The sequence below is a fragment of the Mustelus asterias genome, chromosome 5 (assembly GCF_964213995.1).
Source record: "Mustelus asterias chromosome 5, sMusAst1.hap1.1, whole genome shotgun sequence".
NCBI classification, from domain to species: domain Eukaryota; kingdom Metazoa; phylum Chordata; class Chondrichthyes; order Carcharhiniformes; family Triakidae; genus Mustelus; species Mustelus asterias.
The window spans coordinates 29,479,822-29,498,866 of record NC_135805.1 but is presented as its reverse complement, the minus strand read 5'-3'; the positions used below and the strand labels follow the sequence as shown (position 1 = coordinate 29,498,866).

General features: G+C 54.0%; 27 non-coding genes and 4 pseudogenes across 27 annotated transcripts; all 31 read left to right on the top strand.

Moving 5' to 3' along the window:
- The first annotated feature begins 401 nt into the window (after positions 1–401).
- Positions 402–510, top strand: LOC144494464 (5S ribosomal RNA; annotated as a pseudogene).
- Positions 511–824: 314 nt separating this feature from the next.
- On the top strand, positions 825–943 carry LOC144494314 (5S ribosomal RNA). The gene has a single exon (XR_013497934.1). It is a non-coding gene; the product is annotated as a 5S ribosomal RNA (ribosomal RNA).
- A 314-nt stretch (positions 944–1,257) lies between these two features.
- Positions 1,258–1,376, top strand: LOC144494313 (5S ribosomal RNA). The gene has a single exon (XR_013497933.1). It is a non-coding gene; the product is annotated as a 5S ribosomal RNA (ribosomal RNA).
- A 919-nt stretch (positions 1,377–2,295) lies between these two features.
- On the top strand, positions 2,296–2,404 carry LOC144494462 (5S ribosomal RNA; annotated as a pseudogene).
- Positions 2,405–2,718: 314 nt separating this feature from the next.
- On the top strand, positions 2,719–2,837 carry LOC144494312 (5S ribosomal RNA). The gene has a single exon (XR_013497932.1). It is a non-coding gene; the product is annotated as a 5S ribosomal RNA (ribosomal RNA).
- Positions 2,838–3,151: 314 nt separating this feature from the next.
- Positions 3,152–3,270, top strand: LOC144494311 (5S ribosomal RNA). The gene has a single exon (XR_013497931.1). It is a non-coding gene; the product is annotated as a 5S ribosomal RNA (ribosomal RNA).
- A 919-nt stretch (positions 3,271–4,189) lies between these two features.
- LOC144494413 (5S ribosomal RNA) lies at positions 4,190–4,308 on the top strand. Its single transcript, XR_013498028.1, has one exon. It is a non-coding gene; the product is annotated as a 5S ribosomal RNA (ribosomal RNA).
- Positions 4,309–4,622: 314 nt separating this feature from the next.
- Positions 4,623–4,741, top strand: LOC144494309 (5S ribosomal RNA). Its single transcript, XR_013497930.1, has one exon. It is a non-coding gene; the product is annotated as a 5S ribosomal RNA (ribosomal RNA).
- A 919-nt stretch (positions 4,742–5,660) lies between these two features.
- On the top strand, positions 5,661–5,779 carry LOC144494308 (5S ribosomal RNA). Its single transcript, XR_013497929.1, has one exon. It is a non-coding gene; the product is annotated as a 5S ribosomal RNA (ribosomal RNA).
- A 317-nt stretch (positions 5,780–6,096) lies between these two features.
- Positions 6,097–6,215, top strand: LOC144494319 (5S ribosomal RNA). Its single transcript, XR_013497939.1, has one exon. It is a non-coding gene; the product is annotated as a 5S ribosomal RNA (ribosomal RNA).
- Positions 6,216–6,529: 314 nt separating this feature from the next.
- On the top strand, positions 6,530–6,648 carry LOC144494320 (5S ribosomal RNA). The gene has a single exon (XR_013497940.1). It is a non-coding gene; the product is annotated as a 5S ribosomal RNA (ribosomal RNA).
- A 314-nt stretch (positions 6,649–6,962) lies between these two features.
- On the top strand, positions 6,963–7,081 carry LOC144494307 (5S ribosomal RNA). Its single transcript, XR_013497928.1, has one exon. It is a non-coding gene; the product is annotated as a 5S ribosomal RNA (ribosomal RNA).
- Positions 7,082–8,000: 919 nt separating this feature from the next.
- Positions 8,001–8,109, top strand: LOC144494461 (5S ribosomal RNA; annotated as a pseudogene).
- A 314-nt stretch (positions 8,110–8,423) lies between these two features.
- Positions 8,424–8,542, top strand: LOC144494305 (5S ribosomal RNA). Its single transcript, XR_013497926.1, has one exon. It is a non-coding gene; the product is annotated as a 5S ribosomal RNA (ribosomal RNA).
- Positions 8,543–8,856: 314 nt separating this feature from the next.
- LOC144494303 (5S ribosomal RNA) lies at positions 8,857–8,975 on the top strand. Its single transcript, XR_013497925.1, has one exon. It is a non-coding gene; the product is annotated as a 5S ribosomal RNA (ribosomal RNA).
- A 919-nt stretch (positions 8,976–9,894) lies between these two features.
- Positions 9,895–10,013, top strand: LOC144494302 (5S ribosomal RNA). The gene has a single exon (XR_013497924.1). It is a non-coding gene; the product is annotated as a 5S ribosomal RNA (ribosomal RNA).
- A 317-nt stretch (positions 10,014–10,330) lies between these two features.
- Positions 10,331–10,449, top strand: LOC144494301 (5S ribosomal RNA). Its single transcript, XR_013497923.1, has one exon. It is a non-coding gene; the product is annotated as a 5S ribosomal RNA (ribosomal RNA).
- Positions 10,450–10,763: 314 nt separating this feature from the next.
- LOC144494300 (5S ribosomal RNA) lies at positions 10,764–10,882 on the top strand. Its single transcript, XR_013497922.1, has one exon. It is a non-coding gene; the product is annotated as a 5S ribosomal RNA (ribosomal RNA).
- A 314-nt stretch (positions 10,883–11,196) lies between these two features.
- On the top strand, positions 11,197–11,315 carry LOC144494299 (5S ribosomal RNA). Its single transcript, XR_013497921.1, has one exon. It is a non-coding gene; the product is annotated as a 5S ribosomal RNA (ribosomal RNA).
- Positions 11,316–12,234: 919 nt separating this feature from the next.
- LOC144494460 (5S ribosomal RNA) lies at positions 12,235–12,343 on the top strand (annotated as a pseudogene).
- A 317-nt stretch (positions 12,344–12,660) lies between these two features.
- On the top strand, positions 12,661–12,779 carry LOC144494298 (5S ribosomal RNA). The gene has a single exon (XR_013497920.1). It is a non-coding gene; the product is annotated as a 5S ribosomal RNA (ribosomal RNA).
- A 317-nt stretch (positions 12,780–13,096) lies between these two features.
- Positions 13,097–13,215, top strand: LOC144494297 (5S ribosomal RNA). Its single transcript, XR_013497919.1, has one exon. It is a non-coding gene; the product is annotated as a 5S ribosomal RNA (ribosomal RNA).
- A 919-nt stretch (positions 13,216–14,134) lies between these two features.
- On the top strand, positions 14,135–14,253 carry LOC144494296 (5S ribosomal RNA). Its single transcript, XR_013497918.1, has one exon. It is a non-coding gene; the product is annotated as a 5S ribosomal RNA (ribosomal RNA).
- A 317-nt stretch (positions 14,254–14,570) lies between these two features.
- On the top strand, positions 14,571–14,689 carry LOC144494295 (5S ribosomal RNA). Its single transcript, XR_013497917.1, has one exon. It is a non-coding gene; the product is annotated as a 5S ribosomal RNA (ribosomal RNA).
- Positions 14,690–15,006: 317 nt separating this feature from the next.
- On the top strand, positions 15,007–15,125 carry LOC144494293 (5S ribosomal RNA). Its single transcript, XR_013497915.1, has one exon. It is a non-coding gene; the product is annotated as a 5S ribosomal RNA (ribosomal RNA).
- A 919-nt stretch (positions 15,126–16,044) lies between these two features.
- LOC144494292 (5S ribosomal RNA) lies at positions 16,045–16,163 on the top strand. The gene has a single exon (XR_013497914.1). It is a non-coding gene; the product is annotated as a 5S ribosomal RNA (ribosomal RNA).
- Positions 16,164–16,480: 317 nt separating this feature from the next.
- LOC144494291 (5S ribosomal RNA) lies at positions 16,481–16,599 on the top strand. The gene has a single exon (XR_013497913.1). It is a non-coding gene; the product is annotated as a 5S ribosomal RNA (ribosomal RNA).
- Positions 16,600–16,913: 314 nt separating this feature from the next.
- On the top strand, positions 16,914–17,032 carry LOC144494290 (5S ribosomal RNA). Its single transcript, XR_013497912.1, has one exon. It is a non-coding gene; the product is annotated as a 5S ribosomal RNA (ribosomal RNA).
- A 317-nt stretch (positions 17,033–17,349) lies between these two features.
- Positions 17,350–17,468, top strand: LOC144494289 (5S ribosomal RNA). Its single transcript, XR_013497911.1, has one exon. It is a non-coding gene; the product is annotated as a 5S ribosomal RNA (ribosomal RNA).
- Positions 17,469–17,782: 314 nt separating this feature from the next.
- LOC144494287 (5S ribosomal RNA) lies at positions 17,783–17,901 on the top strand. The gene has a single exon (XR_013497910.1). It is a non-coding gene; the product is annotated as a 5S ribosomal RNA (ribosomal RNA).
- Positions 17,902–18,820: 919 nt separating this feature from the next.
- Positions 18,821–18,939, top strand: LOC144494286 (5S ribosomal RNA). Its single transcript, XR_013497909.1, has one exon. It is a non-coding gene; the product is annotated as a 5S ribosomal RNA (ribosomal RNA).
- Positions 18,940–19,045: the final 106 nt, after the last annotated feature.

Genomic DNA, 19,045 nt, shown 5'->3' with positions numbered 1-19,045 from the left:
GACCAAAAAAAAAAGGCCACTGTGAGAAGGTAAAAGTGAAGGGAAGAGTTTTAAAATTTTTTTGAAAATCATTCAAATGGTGCTTGAAATGTCAGTGATTGGGATTAAGTATTGCACGTGAGAGATGTGGGAGATCCGTGCAGCTTCTAGCGTCTCGGATGACTACGTCTGCTGCTACATTCAACGACATTCAGCTGCTACGGTCTTGCCCCTTGGGCGCTGGCTGAGCTGAAAGACAACCACGCCTCGCAAGGATGTGAAAAGCGGCGAGAGGGAGAGAGAGCACAAAGGAGGAGGAGGAGGAGGAGGAGGAGGAGAGAGGGAAAAGAATTGCCATGAGCGGCAAAGAAGAAGCGGCTGAGCTATGAGACTTGAATTAGCCAGAAAGCAGGGCAGTCAATGCCTACGGCCATACTAGTCTGAAAACGCCTGATCTCGGAAGCTAAGCAGACTCAGGCCTGGTTAGTACTTGGATGGGAGACAGCCTGGGAATACCAGGTGCAGTAGGCTTTTGCTGCCAGCAGAGGCTGCCCACAACACACGGTCACCGCAGCCTCGGCCCAGAGGCAGGCAATCTTTTGGCTGCTCCCTCAGCCTGGCTTTGCCAGGACATTCAGCTGCTACGGTCTTGCCCCTTGGGCGCTGGCTGAGCTGAAAGACAACCACGCCTCGCAAGGATGTGAAAAGCGGCGAGAGGGAGAGAGAGCACAAAGGAGGAGGAGGAGGAGGAGGAGGAGGAGAGAGGGAAAAGAATTGCCATGAGCGGCAAAGAAGAAGCGGCTGAGCTATGAGACTTGAATTAGCCAGAAAGCAGGGCAGTCAATGCCTACGGCCATACTAGTCTGAAAACGCCCGATCTCGTCTGATCTCGGAAGCTAAGCAGACTCAGGCCTGGTTAGTACTTGGATGGGAGACCGCCTGGGAATACCAGGTGCAGTAGGCTTTTGCTGCCAGCAGAGGCTGCCCACAACACACGGTCACCGCAGCCTCGGCCCAGAGGCAGGCAATCTTTTGGCTGCTCCCTCAGCCTGGCTTTGCCAGGACATTCAGCTGCTACGGTCTTGCCCCTTGGGCGCTGGCTGAGCTGAAAGACAACCACGCCTCGCAAGGATGTGAAAAGCGGCGAGAGGGAGAGAGAGCACAAAGGAGGAGGAGGAGGAGGAGGAGGAGGAGAGAGGGAAAAGAATTGCCATGAGCGGCAAAGAAGAAGCGGCTGAGCTATGAGACTTGAATTAGCCAGAAAGCAGGGCAGTCAATGCCTACGGCCATACTAGTCTGAAAACGCCCGATCTCGTCTGATCTCGGAAGCTAAGCAGACTCAGGCCTGGTTAGTACTTGGATGGGAGACCGCCTGGGAATACCAGGTGCAGTAGGCTTTTGCTGCCAGCAGAGGCTGCCCACAACACACGGTCACCGCAGCCTCGGCCCAGAGGCAGGCAATCTTTTGGCTGCTCCCTCAGCCTGGCTTTGCCAGGACATTCAGCTGCTACGGTCTTGCCCCTTGGGTGCTTCCTCAGGTGAAAGACAGACAGGTGGCTGGTAAAGGCGGCTGAGGGACTTCAATGGTGCATTTTGGGAGATGTCAGACCAGCAGTATCTACCAAGAAGTGGGAAGCGGAAGGTCTGGTATCTCAGTGCATTTTGGGAAAACTCAGACAAGCAATATCCACCAAGAAGTGGGAAGTGGAAGGTCTGGTGTCTCAGTGCATTTTGGGAAAAGTCAGGCAAGCAATATCCACCAAGAAGTGGGAAGCGGAAGGTCTGATGTCACAGTGCATTTTGGGAAAAGTCAGGCAAGCAATATCCACCAAGAAGTGGGAAGCGGAAGGTCTGATGTCACAGAGTGGTTATCCCCAAACACTACATTAGTGTTTCCCTCCCTCCCTCCTCCTCCGACCAAAAAAAAAAGGCCACTGTGAGAAGGTAAAAGTGAAGGGAAGAGTTTTAAAATTTTTTTGAAAATCATTCAAATGGTGCTTGAAATGTCAGTGATTGGGATTAAGTATTGCACGTGAGAGATGTGGGAGATCCGTGCAGCTTCTAGCGTCTCGGATGACTACGTCTGCTGCTACATTCAACGACATTCAGCTGCTACGGTCTTGCCCCTTGGGCGCTGGCTGAGCTGAAAGACAACCACGCCTCGCAAGGATGTGAAAAGCGGCGAGAGGGAGAGAGAGCACAAAGGAGGAGGAGGAGGAGGAGGAGGAGGAGAGAGGGAAAAGAATTGCCATGAGCGGCAAAGAAGAAGCGGCTGAGCTATGAGACTTGAATTAGCCAGAAAGCAGGGCAGTCAATGCCTACGGCCATACTAGTCTGAAAACGCCTGATCTCGGAAGCTAAGCAGACTCAGGCCTGGTTAGTACTTGGATGGGAGACAGCCTGGGAATACCAGGTGCAGTAGGCTTTTGCTGCCAGCAGAGGCTGCCCACAACACACGGTCACCGCAGCCTCGGCCCAGAGGCAGGCAATCTTTTGGCTGCTCCCTCAGCCTGGCTTTGCCAGGACATTCAGCTGCTACGGTCTTGCCCCTTGGGCGCTGGCTGAGCTGAAAGACAACCACGCCTCGCAAGGATGTGAAAAGCGGCGAGAGGGAGAGAGAGCACAAAGGAGGAGGAGGAGGAGGAGGAGGAGGAGAGAGGGAAAAGAATTGCCATGAGCGGCAAAGAAGAAGCGGCTGAGCTATGAGACTTGAATTAGCCAGAAAGCAGGGCAGTCAATGCCTACGGCCATACTAGTCTGAAAACGCCCGATCTCGTCTGATCTCGGAAGCTAAGCAGACTCAGGCCTGGTTAGTACTTGGATGGGAGACCGCCTGGGAATACCAGGTGCAGTAGGCTTTTGCTGCCAGCAGAGGCTGCCCACAACACACGGTCACCGCAGCCTCGGCCCAGAGGCAGGCAATCTTTTGGCTGCTCCCTCAGCCTGGCTTTGCCAGGACATTCAGCTGCTACGGTCTTGCCCCTTGGGCGCTGGCTGAGCTGAAAGACAACCACGCCTCGCAAGGATGTGAAAAGCGGCGAGAGGGAGAGAGAGCACAAAGGAGGAGGAGGAGGAGGAGGAGGAGGAGAGAGGGAAAAGAATTGCCATGAGCGGCAAAGAAGAAGCGGCTGAGCTATGAGACTTGAATTAGCCAGAAAGCAGGGCAGTCAATGCCTACGGCCATACTAGTCTGAAAACGCCCGATCTCGTCTGATCTCGGAAGCTAAGCAGACTCAGGCCTGGTTAGTACTTGGATGGGAGACCGCCTGGGAATACCAGGTGCAGTAGGCTTTTGCTGCCAGCAGAGGCTGCCCACAACACACGGTCACCGCAGCCTCGGCCCAGAGGCAGGCAATCTTTTGGCTGCTCCCTCAGCCTGGCTTTGCCAGGACATTCAGCTGCTACGGTCTTGCCCCTTGGGTGCTTCCTCAGGTGAAAGACAGACAGGTGGCTGGTAAAGGCGGCTGAGGGACTTCAATGGTGCATTTTGGGAGATGTCAGACCAGCAGTATCTACCAAGAAGTGGGAAGCGGAAGGTCTGGTATCTCAGTGCATTTTGGGAAAACTCAGACAAGCAATATCCACCAAGAAGTGGGAAGTGGAAGGTCTGGTGTCTCAGTGCATTTTGGGAAAAGTCAGGCAAGCAATATCCACCAAGAAGTGGGAAGCGGAAGGTCTGATGTCACAGTGCATTTTGGGAAAAGTCAGGCAAGCAATATCCACCAAGAAGTGGGAAGCGGAAGGTCTGATGTCACAGAGTGGTTATCCCCAAACACTACATTAGTGTTTCCCTCCCTCCCTCCTCCTCTGACCAAAAAAAAAAGGCCACTGTGAGAAGGTAAAAGTGAAGGGAAGAGTTTTAAAATTTTTTTGAAAATCATTCAAATGGTGCTTGAAATGTCAGTGATTGGGATTAAGTATTGCACGTGAGAGATGTGGGAGATCCGTGCAGCTTCTAGCGTCTCGGATGACTACGTCTGCTGCTACATTCAACGACATTCAGCTGCTACGGTCTTGCCCCTTGGGCGCTGGCTGAGCTGAAAGACAACCACGCCTCGCAAGGATGTGAAAAGCGGCGAGAGGGAGAGAGAGCACAAAGGAGGAGGAGGAGGAGGAGGAGGAGGAGAGAGGGAAAAGAATTGCCATGAGCGGCAAAGAAGAAGCGGCTGAGCTATGAGACTTGAATTAGCCAGAAAGCAGGGAAGTCAATGCCTACGGCCATACTAGTCTGAAAACGCCCGATCTCGTCTGATCTCGGAAGCTAAGCAGACTCAGGCCTGGTTAGTACTTGGATGGGAGACAGCCTGGGAATACCAGGTGCAGTAGGCTTTTGCTGCCAGCAGAGGCTGCCCACAACACACGGTCACCGCAGCCTCGGCCCAGAGGCAGGCAATCTTTTGGCTGCTCCCTCAGCCTGGCTTTGCCAGGACATTCAGCTGCTACGGTCTTGCCCCTTGGGCGCTGGCTGAGCTGAAAGACAACCACGCCTCGCAAGGATGTGAAAAGCGGCGAGAGGGAGAGAGAGCACAAAGGAGGAGGAGGAGGAGGAGGAGGAGGAGAGAGGGAAAAGAATTGCCATGAGCGGCAAAGAAGAAGCGGCTGAGCTATGAGACTTGAATTAGCCAGAAGGCAGGGCAGTCAATGCCTACGGCCATACTAGTCTGAAAACGCCCGATCTCGTCTGATCTCGGAAGCTAAGCAGACTCAGGCCTGGTTAGTACTTGGATGGGAGACCGCCTGGGAATACCAGGTGCAGTAGGCTTTTGCTGCCAGCAGAGGCTGCCCACAACACACGGTCACCGCAGCCTCGGCCCAGAGGCAGGCAATCTTTTGGCTGCTCCCTCAGCCTGGCTTTGCCAGGACATTCAGCTGCTACGGTCTTGCCCCTTGGGTGCTTCCTCAGGTGAAAGACAGACAGGTGGCTGGTAAAGGCGGCTGAGGGACTTCAATGGTGCATTTTGGGAGATGTCAGACCAGCAGTATCTACCAAGAAGTGGGAAGCGGAAGGTCTGGTATCTCAGTGCATTTTGGGAAAACTCAGACAAGCAATATCCACCAAGAAGTGGGAAGTGGAAGGTCTGGTGTCTCAGTGCATTTTGGGAAAAGTCAGGCAAGCAATATCCACCAAGAAGTGGGAAGCGGAAGGTCTGATGTCACAGTGCATTTTGGGAAAAGTCAGGCAAGCAATATCCACCAAGAAGTGGGAAGCGGAAGGTCTGATGTCACAGAGTGGTTATCCCCAAACACTACATTAGTGTTTCCCTCCCTCCCTCCTCCTCTGACCAAAAAAAAAAGGCCACTGTGAGAAGGTAAAAGTGAAGGGAAGAGTTTTAAAATTTTTTTGAAAATCATTCAAATGGTGCTTGAAATGTCAGTGATTGGGATTAAGTATTGCACGTGAGAGATGTGGGAGATCCGTGCAGCTTCTAGCGTCTCGGATGACTACGTCTGCTGCTACATTCAACGACATTCAGCTGCTACGGTCTTGCCCCTTGGGCGCTGGCTGAGCTGAAAGACAACCACGCCTCGCAAGGATGTGAAAAGCGGCGAGAGGGAGAGAGAGCACAAAGGAGGAGGAGGAGGAGGAGGAGGAGGAGAGAGGGAAAAGAATTGCCATGAGCGGCAAAGAAGAAGCGGCTGAGCTATGAGACTTGAATTAGCCAGAAAGCAGGGCAGTCAATGCCTACGGCCATACTAGTCTGAAAACGCCCGATCTCGTCTGATCTCGGAAGCTAAGCAGACTCAGGCCTGGTTAGTACTTGGATGGGAGACCGCCTGGGAATACCAGGTGCAGTAGGCTTTTGCTGCCAGCAGAGGCTGCCCACAACACACGGTCACCGCAGCCTCGGCCCAGAGGCAGGCAATCTTTTGGCTGCTCCCTCAGCCTGGCTTTGCCAGGACATTCAGCTGCTACGGTCTTGCCCCTTGGGCGCTGGCTGAGCTGAAAGACAACCACGCCTCGCAAGGATGTGAAAAGCGGCGAGAGGGAGAGAGAGCACAAAGGAGGAGGAGGAGGAGGAGGAGGAGGAGGAGAGAGGGAAAAGAATTGCCATGAGCGGCAAAGAAGAAGCGGCTGAGCTATGAGACTTGAATTAGCCAGAAAGCAGGGCAGTCAATGCCTACGGCCATACTAGTCTGAAAACGCCCGATCTCGTCTGATCTCGGAAGCTAAGCAGACTCAGGCCTGGTTAGTACTTGGGTGGGAGACCGCCTGGGAATACCAGGTGCAGTAGGCTTTTGCTGCCAGCAGAGGCTGCCCACAACACACGGTCACCGCAGCCTCGGCCCAGAGGCAGGCAATCTTTTGGCTGCTCCCTCAGCCTGGCTTTGCCAGGACATTCAGCTGCTACAGTCTTGCCCCTTGGGCGCTGGCTGAGCTGAAAGACAACCACGCCTCGCAAGGATGTGAAAAGCGGCGAGAGGGAGAGAGAGCACAAAGGAGGAGGAGGAGGAGGAGGAGGAGGAGAGAGGGAAAAGAATTGCCATGAGCGGCAAAGAAGAAGCGGCTGAGCTATGAGACTTGAATTAGCCAGAAAGCAGGGCAGTCAATGCCTACGGCCATACTAGTCTGAAAACGCCCGATCTCGTCTGATCTCGGAAGCTAAGCAGACTCAGGCCTGGTTAGTACTCGGATGGGAGACCGCCTGGGAATACCAGGTGCAGTAGGCTTTTGCTGCCAGCAGAGGCTGCCCACAGCACACGGTCACCGCAGCCTCGGCCCAGAGGCAGGCAATCTTTTGGCTGCTCCCTCAGCCTGGCTTTGCCAGGACATTCAGCTGCTACGGTCTTGCCCCTTGGGCGCTGGCTGAGCTGAAAGACAACCACGCCTCGCAAGGATGTGAAAAGCGGCGAGAGGGAGAGAGAGCACAAAGGAGGAGGAGGAGGAGGAGGAGGAGGAGAGAGGGAAAAGAATTGCCATGAGCGGCAAAGAAGAAGCGGCTGAGCTATGAGACTTGAATTAGCCAGAAAGCAGGCCAGTCAATGCCTACGGCCATACTAGTCTGAAAACGCCCGATCTCGTCTGATCTCGGAAGCTAAGCAGACTCAGGCCTGGTTAGTACTTGGATGGGAGACCGCCTGGGAATACCAGGTGCAGTAGGCTTTTGCTGCCAGCAGAGGCTGCCCACAACACACGGTCACCGCAGCCTCGGCCCAGAGGCAGGCAATCTTTTGGCTGCTCCCTCAGCCTGGCTTTGCCAGGACATTCAGCTGCTACGGTCTTGCCCCTTGGGTGCTTCCTCAGGTGAAAGACAGACAGGTGGCTGGTAAAGGCGGCTGAGGGACTTCAATGGTGCATTTTGGGAGATGTCAGACCAGCAGTATCTACCAAGAAGTGGGAAGCGGAAGGTCTGGTATCTCAGTGCATTTTGGGAAAACTCAGACAAGCAATATCCACCAAGAAGTGGGAAGTGGAAGGTCTGGTGTCTCAGTGCATTTTGGGAAAAGTCAGGCAAGCAATATCCACCAAGAAGTGGGAAGCGGAAGGTCTGATGTCACAGTGCATTTTGGGAAAAGTCAGGCAAGCAATATCCACCAAGAAGTGGGAAGCGGAAGGTCTGATGTCACAGAGTGGTTATCCCCAAACACTACATTAGTGTTTCCCTCCCTCCCTCCTCCTCCGACCAAAAAAAAAAGGCCACTGTGAGAAGGTAAAAGTGAAGGGAAGAGTTTTAAAATTTTTTTGAAAATCATTCAAATGGTGCTTGAAATGTCAGTGATTGGGATTAAGTATTGCACGTGAGAGATGTGGGAGATCCGTGCAGCTTCTAGCGTCTCGGATGACTACGTCTGCTGCTACATTCAACGACATTCAGCTGCTACGGTCTTGCCCCTTGGGCGCTGGCTGAGCTGAAAGACAACCACGCCTCGCAAGGATGTGAAAAGCGGCGAGAGGGAGAGAGAGCACAAAGGAGGAGGAGGAGGAGGAGGAGGAGGAGAGAGGGAAAAGAATTGCCATGAGCGGCAAAGAAGAAGCGGCTGAGCTATGAGACTTGAATTAGCCAGAAAGCAGGGCAGTCAATGCCTACGGCCATACTAGTCTGAAAACGCCTGATCTCGGAAGCTAAGCAGACTCAGGCCTGGTTAGTACTTGGATGGGAGACAGCCTGGGAATACCAGGTGCAGTAGGCTTTTGCTGCCAGCAGAGGCTGCCCACAACACACGGTCACCGCAGCCTCGGCCCAGAGGCAGGCAATCTTTTGGCTGCTCCCTCAGCCTGGCTTTGCCAGGACATTCAGCTGCTACGGTCTTGCCCCTTGGGCGCTGGCTGAGCTGAAAGACAACCACGCCTCGCAAGGATGTGAAAAGCGGCGAGAGGGAGAGAGAGCACAAAGGAGGAGGAGGAGGAGGAGGAGGAGGAGAGAGGGAAAAGAATTGCCATGAGCGGCAAAGAAGAAGCGGCTGAGCTATGAGACTTGAATTAGCCAGAAAGCAGGGCAGTCAATGCCTACGGCCATACTAGTCTGAAAACGCCCGATCTCGTCTGATCTCGGAAGCTAAGCAGACTCAGGCCTGGTTAGTACTTGGATGGGAGACCGCCTGGGAATACCAGGTGCAGTAGGCTTTTGCTGCCAGCAGAGGCTGCCCACAACACACGGTCACCGCAGCCTCGGCCCAGAGGCAGGCAATCTTTTGGCTGCTCCCTCAGCCTGGCTTTGCCAGGACATTCAGCTGCTACGGTCTTGCCCCTTGGGCGCTGGCTGAGCTGAAAGACAACCACGCCTCGCAAGGATGTGAAAAGCGGCGAGAGGGAGAGAGAGCACAAAGGAGGAGGAGGAGGAGGAGGAGGAGGAGAGAGGGAAAAGAATTGCCATGAGCGGCAAAGAAGAAGCGGCTGAGCTATGAGACTTGAATTAGCCAGAAAGCAGGGCAGTCAATGCCTACGGCCATACTAGTCTGAAAACGCCCGATCTCGTCTGATCTCGGAAGCTAAGCAGACTCAGGCCTGGTTAGTACTTGGATGGGAGACCGCCTGGGAATACCAGGTGCAGTAGGCTTTTGCTGCCAGCAGAGGCTGCCCACAACACACGGTCACCGCAGCCTCGGCCCAGAGGCAGGCAATCTTTTGGCTGCTCCCTCAGCCTGGCTTTGCCAGGACATTCAGCTGCTACGGTCTTGCCCCTTGGGTGCTTCCTCAGGTGAAAGACAGACAGGTGGCTGGTAAAGGCGGCTGAGGGACTTCAATGGTGCATTTTGGGAGATGTCAGACCAGCAGTATCTACCAAGAAGTGGGAAGCGGAAGGTCTGGTATCTCAGTGCATTTTGGGAAAACTCAGACAAGCAATATCCACCAAGAAGTGGGAAGTGGAAGGTCTGGTGTCTCAGTGCATTTTGGGAAAAGTCAGGCAAGCAATATCCACCAAGAAGTGGGAAGCGGAAGGTCTGATGTCACAGTGCATTTTGGGAAAAGTCAGGCAAGCAATATCCACCAAGAAGTGGGAAGCGGAAGGTCTGATGTCACAGAGTGGTTATCCCCAAACACTACATTAGTGTTTCCCTCCCTCCCTCCTCCTCTGACCAAAAAAAAAAGGCCACTGTGAGAAGGTAAAAGTGAAGGGAAGAGTTTTAAAATTTTTTTGAAAATCATTCAAATGGTGCTTGAAATGTCAGTGATTGGGATTAAGTATTGCACGTGAGAGATGTGGGAGATCCGTGCAGCTTCTAGCGTCTCGGATGACTACGTCTGCTGCTACATTCAACGACATTCAGCTGCTACGGTCTTGCCCCTTGGGCGCTGGCTGAGCTGAAAGACAACCACGCCTCGCAAGGATGTGAAAAGCGGCGAGAGGGAGAGAGAGCACAAAGGAGGAGGAGGAGGAGGAGGAGGAGGAGAGAGGGAAAAGAATTGCCATGAGCGGCAAAGAAGAAGCGGCTGAGCTATGAGACTTGAATTAGCCAGAAAGCAGGGCAGTCAATGCCTACGGCCATACTAGTCTGAAAACGCCCGATCTCGTCTGATCTCGGAAGCTAAGCAGACTCAGGCCTGGTTAGTACTTGGATGGGAGACCGCCTGGGAATACCAGGTGCAGTAGGCTTTTGCTGCCAGCAGAGGCTGCCCACAACACACGGTCACCGCAGCCTCGGCCCAGAGGCAGGCAATCTTTTGGCTGCTCCCTCAGCCTGGCTTTGCCAGGACATTCAGCTGCTACGGTCTTGCCCCTTGGGCGCTGGCTGAGCTGAAAGACAACCACGCCTCGCAAGGATGTGAAAAGCGGCGAGAGGGAGAGAGAGCACAAAGGAGGAGGAGGAGGAGGAGGAGGAGGAGGAGAGAGGGAAAAGAATTGCCATGAGCGGCAAAGAAGAAGCGGCTGAGCTATGAGACTTGAATTAGCCAGAAAGCAGGGCAGTCAATGCCTACGGCCATACTAGTCTGAAAACGCCCGATCTCGTCTGATCTCGGAAGCTAAGCAGACTCAGGCCTGGTTAGTACTTGGATGGGAGACCGCCTGGGAATACCAGGTGCAGTAGGCTTTTGCTGCCAGCAGAGGCTGCCCACAACACACGGTCACCGCAGCCTCGGCCCAGAGGCAGGCAATCTTTTGGCTGCTCCCTCAGCCTGGCTTTGCCAGGACATTCAGCTGCTACGGTCTTGCCCCTTGGGCGCTGGCTGAGCTGAAAGACAACCACGCCTCGCAAGGATGTGAAAAGCGGCGAGAGGGAGAGAGAGCACAAAGGAGGAGGAGGAGGAGGAGGAGGAGGAGAGAGGGAAAAGAATTGCCATGAGCGGCAAAGAAGAAGCGGCTGAGCTATGAGACTTGAATTAGCCAGAAAGCAGGGCAGTCAATGCCTACGGCCATACTAGTCTGAAAACGCCCGATCTCGTCTGATCTCGGAAGCTAAGCAGACTCAGGCCTGGTTAGTACTTGGATGGGAGACCGCCTGGGAATACCAGGTGCAGTAGGCTTTTGCTGCCAGCAGAGGCTGCCCACAGCACACGGTCACCGCAGCCTCGGCCCAGAGGCAGGCAATCTTTTGGCTGCTCCCTCAGCCTGGCTTTGCCAGGACATTCAGCTGCTACGGTCTTGCCCCTTGGGCGCTGGCTGAGCTGAAAGACAACCACGCCTCGCAAGGATGTGAAAAGCGGCGAGAGGGAGAGAGAGCACAAAGGAGGAGGAGGAGGAGGAGGAGGAGGAGAGAGGGAAAAGAATTGCCATGAGCGGCAAAGAAGAAGCGGCTGAGCTATGAGACTTGAATTAGCCAGAAAGCAGGCCAGTCAATGCCTACGGCCATACTAGTCTGAAAACGCCCGATCTCGTCTGATCTCGGAAGCTAAGCAGACTCAGGCCTGGTTAGTACTTGGATGGGAGACCGCCTGGGAATACCAGGTGCAGTAGGCTTTTGCTGCCAGCAGAGGCTGCCCACAACACACGGTCACCGCAGCCTCGGCCCAGAGGCAGGCAATCTTTTGGCTGCTCCCTCAGCCTGGCTTTGCCAGGACATTCAGCTGCTACGGTCTTGCCCCTTGGGTGCTTCCTCAGGTGAAAGACAGACAGGTGGCTGGTAAAGGCGGCTGAGGGACTTCAATGGTGCATTTTGGGAGATGTCAGACCAGCAGTATCTACCAAGAAGTGGGAAGCGGAAGGTCTGGTATCTCAGTGCATTTTGGGAAAACTCAGACAAGCAATATCCACCAAGAAGTGGGAAGTGGAAGGTCTGGTGTCTCAGTGCATTTTGGGAAAAGTCAGGCAAGCAATATCCACCAAGAAGTGGGAAGCGGAAGGTCTGATGTCACAGTGCATTTTGGGAAAAGTCAGGCAAGCAATATCCACCAAGAAGTGGGAAGCGGAAGGTCTGATGTCACAGAGTGGTTATCCCCAAACACTACATTAGTGTTTCCCTCCCTCCCTCCTCCTCTGACCAAAAAAAAAAGGCCACTGTGAGAAGGTAAAAGTGAAGGGAAGAGTTTTAAAATTTTTTTGAAAATCATTCAAATGGTGCTTGAAATGTCAGTGATTGGGATTAAGTATTGCACGTGAGAGATGTGGGAGATCCGTGCAGCTTCTAGCGTCTCGGATGACTACGTCTGCTGCTACATTCAACGACATTCAGCTGCTACGGTCTTGCCCCTTGGGCGCTGGCTGAGCTGAAAGACAACCACGCCTCGCAAGGATGTGAAAAGCGGCGAGAGGGAGAGAGAGCACAAAGGAGGAGGAGGAGGAGGAGGAGGAGGAGAGAGGGAAAAGAATTGCCATGAGCGGCAAAGAAGAAGCGGCTGAGCTATGAGACTTGAATTAGCCAGAAAGCAGGGCAGTCAATGCCTACGGCCATACTAGTCTGAAAACGCCTGATCTCGGAAGCTAAGCAGACTCAGGCCTGGTTAGTACTTGGATGGGAGACAGCCTGGGAATACCAGGTGCAGTAGGCTTTTGCTGCCAGCAGAGGCTGCCCACAACACACGGTCACCGCAGCCTCGGCCCAGAGGCAGGCAATCTTTTGGCTGCTCCCTCAGCCTGGCTTTGCCAGGACATTCAGCTGCTACGGTCTTGCCCCTTGGGCGCTGGCTGAGCTGAAAGACAACCACGCCTCGCAAGGATGTGAAAAGCGGCGAGAGGGAGAGAGAGCACAAAGGAGGAGGAGGAGGAGGAGGAGGAGGAGGAGAGAGGGAAAAGAATTGCCATGAGCGGCAAAGAAGAAGCGGCTGAGCTATGAGACTTGAATTAGCCAGAAAGCAGGGCAGTCAATGCCTACGGCCATACTAGTCTGAAAACGCCCGATCTCGTCTGATCTCGGAAGCTAAGCAGACTCAGGCCTGGTTAGTACTTGGATGGGAGACCGCCTGGGAATACCAGGTGCAGTAGGCTTTTGCTGCCAGCAGAGGCTGCCCACAACACACGGTCACCGCAGCCTCGGCCCAGAGGCAGGCAATCTTTTGGCTGCTCCCTCAGCCTGGCTTTGCCAGGACATTCAGCTGCTACGGTCTTGCCCCTTGGGCGCTGGCTGAGCTGAAAGACAACCACGCCTCGCAAGGATGTGAAAAGCGGCGAGAGGGAGAGAGAGCACAAAGGAGGAGGAGGAGGAGGAGGAGGAGGAGGAGAGAGGGAAAAGAATTGCCATGAGCGGCAAAGAAGAAGCGGCTGAGCTATGAGACTTGAATTAGCCAGAAAGCAGGGCAGTCAATGCCTACGGCCATACTAGTCTGAAAACGCCCGATCTCGTCTGATCTCGGAAGCTAAGCAGACTCAGGCCTGGTTAGTACTTGGATGGGAGACCGCCTGGGAATACCAGGTGCAGTAGGCTTTTGCTGCCAGCAGAGGCTGCCCACAACACACGGTCACCGCAGCCTCGGCCCAGAGGCAGGCAATCTTTTGGCTGCTCCCTCAGCCTGGCTTTGCCAGGACATTCAGCTGCTACGGTCTTGCCCCTTGGGTGCTTCCTCAGGTGAAAGACAGACAGGTGGCTGGTAAAGGCGGCTGAGGGACTTCAATGGTGCATTTTGGGAGATGTCAGACCAGCAGTATCTACCAAGAAGTGGGAAGCGGAAGGTCTGGTATCTCAGTGCATTTTGGGAAAACTCAGACAAGCAATATCCACCAAGAAGTGGGAAGTGGAAGGTCTGGTGTCTCAGTGCATTTTGGGAAAAGTCAGGCAAGCAATATCCACCAAGAAGTGGGAAGCGGAAGGTCTGATGTCACAGTGCATTTTGGGAAAAGTCAGGCAAGCAATATCCACCAAGAAGTGGGAAGCGGAAGGTCTGATGTCACAGAGTGGTTATCCCCAAACACTACATTAGTGTTTCCCTCCCTCCCTCCTCCTCTGACCAAAAAAAAAAGGCCACTGTGAGAAGGTAAAAGTGAAGGGAAGAGTTTTAAAATTTTTTTGAAAATCATTCAAATGGTGCTTGAAATGTCAGTGATTGGGATTAAGTATTGCACGTGAGAGATGTGGGAGATCCGTGCAGCTTCTAGCGTCTCGGATGACTACGTCTGCTGCTACATTCAACGACATTCAGCTGCTACGGTCTTGCCCCTTGGGCGCTGGCTGAGCTGAAAGACAACCACGCCTCGCAAGGATGTGAAAAGCGGCGAGAGGGAGAGAGAGCACAAAGGAGGAGGAGGAGGAGGAGGAGGAGGAGAGAGGGAAAAGAATTGCCATGAGCGGCAAAGAAGAAGCGGCTGAGCTATGAGACTTGAATTAGCCAGAAAGCAGGGCAGTCAATGCCTACGGCCATACTAGTCTGAAAACGCCCGATCTCGTCTGATCTCGGAAGCTAAGCAGACTCAGGCCTGGTTAGTACTTGGATGGGAGACCGCCTGGGAATACCAGGTGCAGTAGGCTTTTGCTGCCAGCAGAGGCTGCCCACAACACACGGTCACCGCAGCCTCGGCCCAGAGGCAGGCAATCTTTTGGCTGCTCCCTCAGCCTGGCTTTGCCAGGACATTCAGCTGCTACGGTCTTGCCCCTTGGGCGCTGGCTGAGCTGAAAGACAACCACGCCTCGCAAGGATGTGAAAAGCGGCGAGAGGGAGAGAGAGCACAAAGGAGGAGGAGGAGGAGGAGGAGGAGGAGGAGAGAGGGAAAAGAATTGCCATGAGCGGCAAAGAAGAAGCGGCTGAGCTATGAGACTTGAATTAGCCAGAAAGCAGGGCAGTCAATGCCTACGGCCATACTAGTCTGAAAACGCCCGATCTCGTCTGATCTCGGAAGCTAAGCAGACTCAGGCCTGGTTAGTACTTGGATGGGAGACCGCCTGGGAATACCAGGTGCAGTAGGCTTTTGCTGCCAGCAGAGGCTGCCCACAACACACGGTCACCGCAGCCTCGGCCCAGAGGCAGGCAATCTTTTGGCTGCTCCCTCAGCCTGGCTTTGCCAGGACATTCAGCTGCTACGGTCTTGCCCCTTGGGCGCTGGCTGAGCTGAAAGACAACCACGCCTCGCAAGGATGTGAAAAGCGGCGAGAGGGAGAGAGAGCACAAAGGAGGAGGAGGAGGAGGAGGAGGAGGAGGAGAGAGGGAAAAGAATTGCCATGAGCGGCAAAGAAGAAGCGGCTGAGCTATGAGACTTGAATTAGCCAGAAAGCAGGGCAGTCAATGCCTACGGCCATACTAGTCTGAAAACGCCCGATCTCGTCTGATCTCGGAAGCTAAGCAGACTCAGGCCTGGTTAGTACTTGGATGGGAGACCGCCTGGGAATACCAGGTGCAGTAGGCTTTTGCTGCCAGCAGAGGCTGCCCACAGCACACGGTCACCGCAGCCTCGGCCCAGAGGCAGGCAATCTTTTGGCTGCTCCCTCAGCCTGGCTTTGCCAGGACATTCAGCTGCTACGGTCTTGCCCCTTGGGTGCTTCCTCAGGTGAAAGACAGACAGGTGGCTGGTAAAGGCGGCTGAGGGACTTCAATGGTGCATTTTGGGAGATGTCAGACCAGCAGTATCTACCAAGAAGTGGGAAGCGGAAGGTCTGGTATCTCAGTGCATTTTGGGAAAACTCAGACAAGCAATATCCACCAAGAAGTGGGAAGTGGAAGGTCTGGTGTCTCAGTGCATTTTGGGAAAAGTCAGGCAAGCAATATCCACCAAGAAGTGGGAAGCGGAAGGTCTGATGTCACAGTGCATTTTGGGAAAAGTCAGGCAAGCAATATCCACCAAGAAGTGGGAAGCGGAAGGTCTGATGTCACAGAGTGGTTATCCCCAAACACTACATTAGTGTTTCCCTCCCTCCCTCCTCCTCTGACCAAAAAAAAAAGGCCACTGTGAGAAGGTAAAAGTGAAGGGAAGAGTTTTAAAATTTTTTTGAAAATCATTCAAATGGTGCTTGAAATGTCAGTGATTGGGATTAAGTATTGCACGTGAGAGATGTGGGAGATCCGTGCAGCTTCTAGCGTCTCGGATGACTACGTCTGCTGCTACATTCAACGACATTCAGCTGCTACGGTCTTGCCCCTTGGGCGCTGGCTGAGCTGAAAGACAACCACGCCTCGCAAGGATGTGAAAAGCGGCGAGAGGGAGAGAGAGCACAAAGGAGGAGGAGGAGGAGGAGGAGGAGGAGAGAGGGAAAAGAATTGCCATGAGCGGCAAAGAAGAAGCGGCTGAGCTATGAGACTTGAATTAGCCAGAAAGCAGGGCAGTCAATGCCTACGGCCATACTAGTCTGAAAACGCCCGATCTCGTCTGATCTCGGAAGCTAAGCAGACTCAGGCCTGGTTAGTACTTGGATGGGAGACCGCCTGGGAATACCAGGTGCAGTAGGCTTTTGCTGCCAGCAGAGGCTGCCCACAACACACGGTCACCGCAGCCTCGGCCCAGAGGCAGGCAATCTTTTGGCTGCTCCCTCAGCCTGGCTTTGCCAGGACATTCAGCTGCTACGGTCTTGCCCCTTGGGCGCTGGCTGAGCTGAAAGACAACCACGCCTCGCAAGGATGTGAAAAGCGGCGAGAGGGAGAGAGAGCACAAAGGAGGAGGAGGAGGAGGAGGAGGAGGAGGAGAGAGGGAAAAGAATTGCCATGAGCGGCAAAGAAGAAGCGGCTGAGCTATGAGACTTGAATTAGCCAGAAAGCAGGGCAGTCAATGCCTACGGCCATACTAGTCTGAAAACGCCCGATCTCGTCTGATCTCGGAAGCTAAGCAGACTCAGGCCTGGTTAGTACTTGGATGGGAGACCGCCTGGGAATACCAGGTGCAGTAGGCTTTTGCTGCCAGCAGAGGCTGCCCACAACACACGGTCACCGCAGCCTCGGCCCAGAGGCAGGCAATCTTTTGGCTGCTCCCTCAGCCTGGCTTTGCCAGGACATTCAGCTGCTACGGTCTTGCCCCTTGGGCACTGGCTGAGCTGAAAGACAACCACGCCTCGCAAGGATGTGAAAAGCGGCGAGAGGGAGAGAGAGCACAAAGGAGGAGGAGGAGGAGGAGGAGGAGGAGAGAGGGAAAAGAATTGCCATGAGCGGCAAAGAAGAAGCGGCTGAGCTATGAGACTTGAATTAGCCAGAAAGCAGGGCAGTCAATGCCTACGGCCATACTAGTCTGAAAACGCCCGATCTCGTCTGATCTCGGAAGCTAAGCAGACTCAGGCCTGGTTAGTACTTGGATGGGAGACCGCCTGGGAATACCAGGTGCAGTAGGCTTTTGCTGCCAGCAGAGGCTGCCCACAACACACGGTCACCGCAGCCTCGGCCCAGAGGCAGGCAATCTTTTGGCTGCTCCCTCAGCCTGGCTTTGCCAGGACATTCAGCTGCTACGGTCTTGCCCCTTGGGCGCTGGCTGAGCTGAAAGACAACCACGCCTCGCAAGGATGTGAAAAGCGGCGAGAGGGAGAGAGAGCACAAAGGAGGAGGAGGAGGAGGAGGAGGAGGAGGAGAGAGGGAAAAGAATTGCCATGAGCGGCAAAGAAGAAGCGGCTGAGCTATGAGACTTGAATTAGCCAGAAAGCAGGGCAGTCAATGCCTACGGCCATACTAGTCTGAAAACGCCCGATCTCGTCTGATCTCGGAAGCTAAGCAGACTCAGGCCTGGTTAGTACTTGGATGGGAGACCGCCTGGGAATACCAGGTGCAGTAGGCTTTTGCTGCCAGCAGAGGCTGCCCACAACACACGGTCACCGCAGCCTCGGCCCAGAGGCAGGCAATCTTTTGGCTGCTCCCTCAGCCTGGCTTTGCCAGGACATTCAGCTGCTACGGTCTTGCCCCTTGGGCGCTGGCTGAGCTGAAAGACAACCACGCCTCGCAAGGATGTGAAAAGCGGCGAGAGGGAGAGAGAGCACAAAGGAGGAGGAGGAGGAGGAGGAGGAGGAGAGAGGGAAAAGAATTGCCATGAGCGGCAAAGAAGAAGCGGCTGAGCTATGAGACTTGAATTAGCCAGAAAGCAGGGCAGTCAATGCCTACGGCCATACTAGTCTGAAAACGCCCGATCTCGTCTGATCTCGGAAGCTAAGCAGACTCAGGCCTGGTTAGTACTTGGATGGGAGACCGCCTGGGAATACCAGGTGCAGTAGGCTTTTGCTGCCAGCAGAGGCTGCCCACAACACACGGTCACCGCAGCCTCGGCCCAGAGGCAGGCAATCTTTTGGCTGCTCCCTCAGCCTGGCTTTGCCAGGACATTCAGCTGCTACGGTCTTGCCCCTTGGGTGCTTCCTCAGGTGAAAGACAGACAGGTGGCTGGTAAAGGCGGCTGAGGGACTTCAATGGTGCATTTTGGGAGATGTCAGACCAGCAGTATCTACCAAGAAGTGGGAAGCGGAAGGTCTGGTATCTCAGTGCATTTTGGGAAAACTCAGACAAGCAATATCCACCAAGAAGTGGGAAGTGGAAGGTCTGGTGTCTCAGTGCATTTTGGGAAAAGTCAGGCAAGCAATATCCACCAAGAAGTGGGAAGCGGAAGGTCTGATGTCACAGTGCATTTTGGGAAAAGTCAGGCAAGCAATATCCACCAAGAAGTGGGAAGCGGAAGGTCTGATGTCACAGAGTGGTTATCCCCAAACACTACATTAGTGTTTCCCTCCCTCCCTCCTCCTCTGACCAAAAAAAAAAGGCCACTGTGAGAAGGTAAAAGTGAAGGGAAGAGTTTTAAAATTTTTTTGAAAATCATTCAAATGGTGCTTGAAATGTCAGTGATTGGGATTAAGTATTGCACGTGAGAGATGTGGGAGATCCGTGCAGCTTCTAGCGTCTCGGATGACTACGTCTGCTGCTACATTCAACGACATTCAGCTGCTACGGTCTTGCCCCTTGGGCGCTGGCTGAGCTGAAAGACAACCACGCCTCGCAAGGATGTGAAAAGCGGCGAGAGGGAGAGAGAGCACAAAGGAGGAGGAGGAGGAGGAGGAGGAGGAGAGAGGGAAAAGAATTGCCATGAGCGGCAAAGAAGAAGCGGCTGAGCTATGAGACTTGAATTAGCCAGAAAGCAGGGCAGTCAATGCCTACGGCCATACTAGTCTGAAAACGCCCGATCTCGTCTGATCTCGGAAGCTAAGCAGACTCAGGCCTGGTTAGTACTTGGATGGGAGACCGCCTGGGAATACCAGGTGCAGTAGGCTTTTGCTGCCAGCAGAGGCTGCCCACAACACACGGTCACCGCAGCCTCGGCCCAGAGGCAGGCAATCTTTTGGCTGCTCCCTCAGCCTGGCTTTGCCAGGACATTCA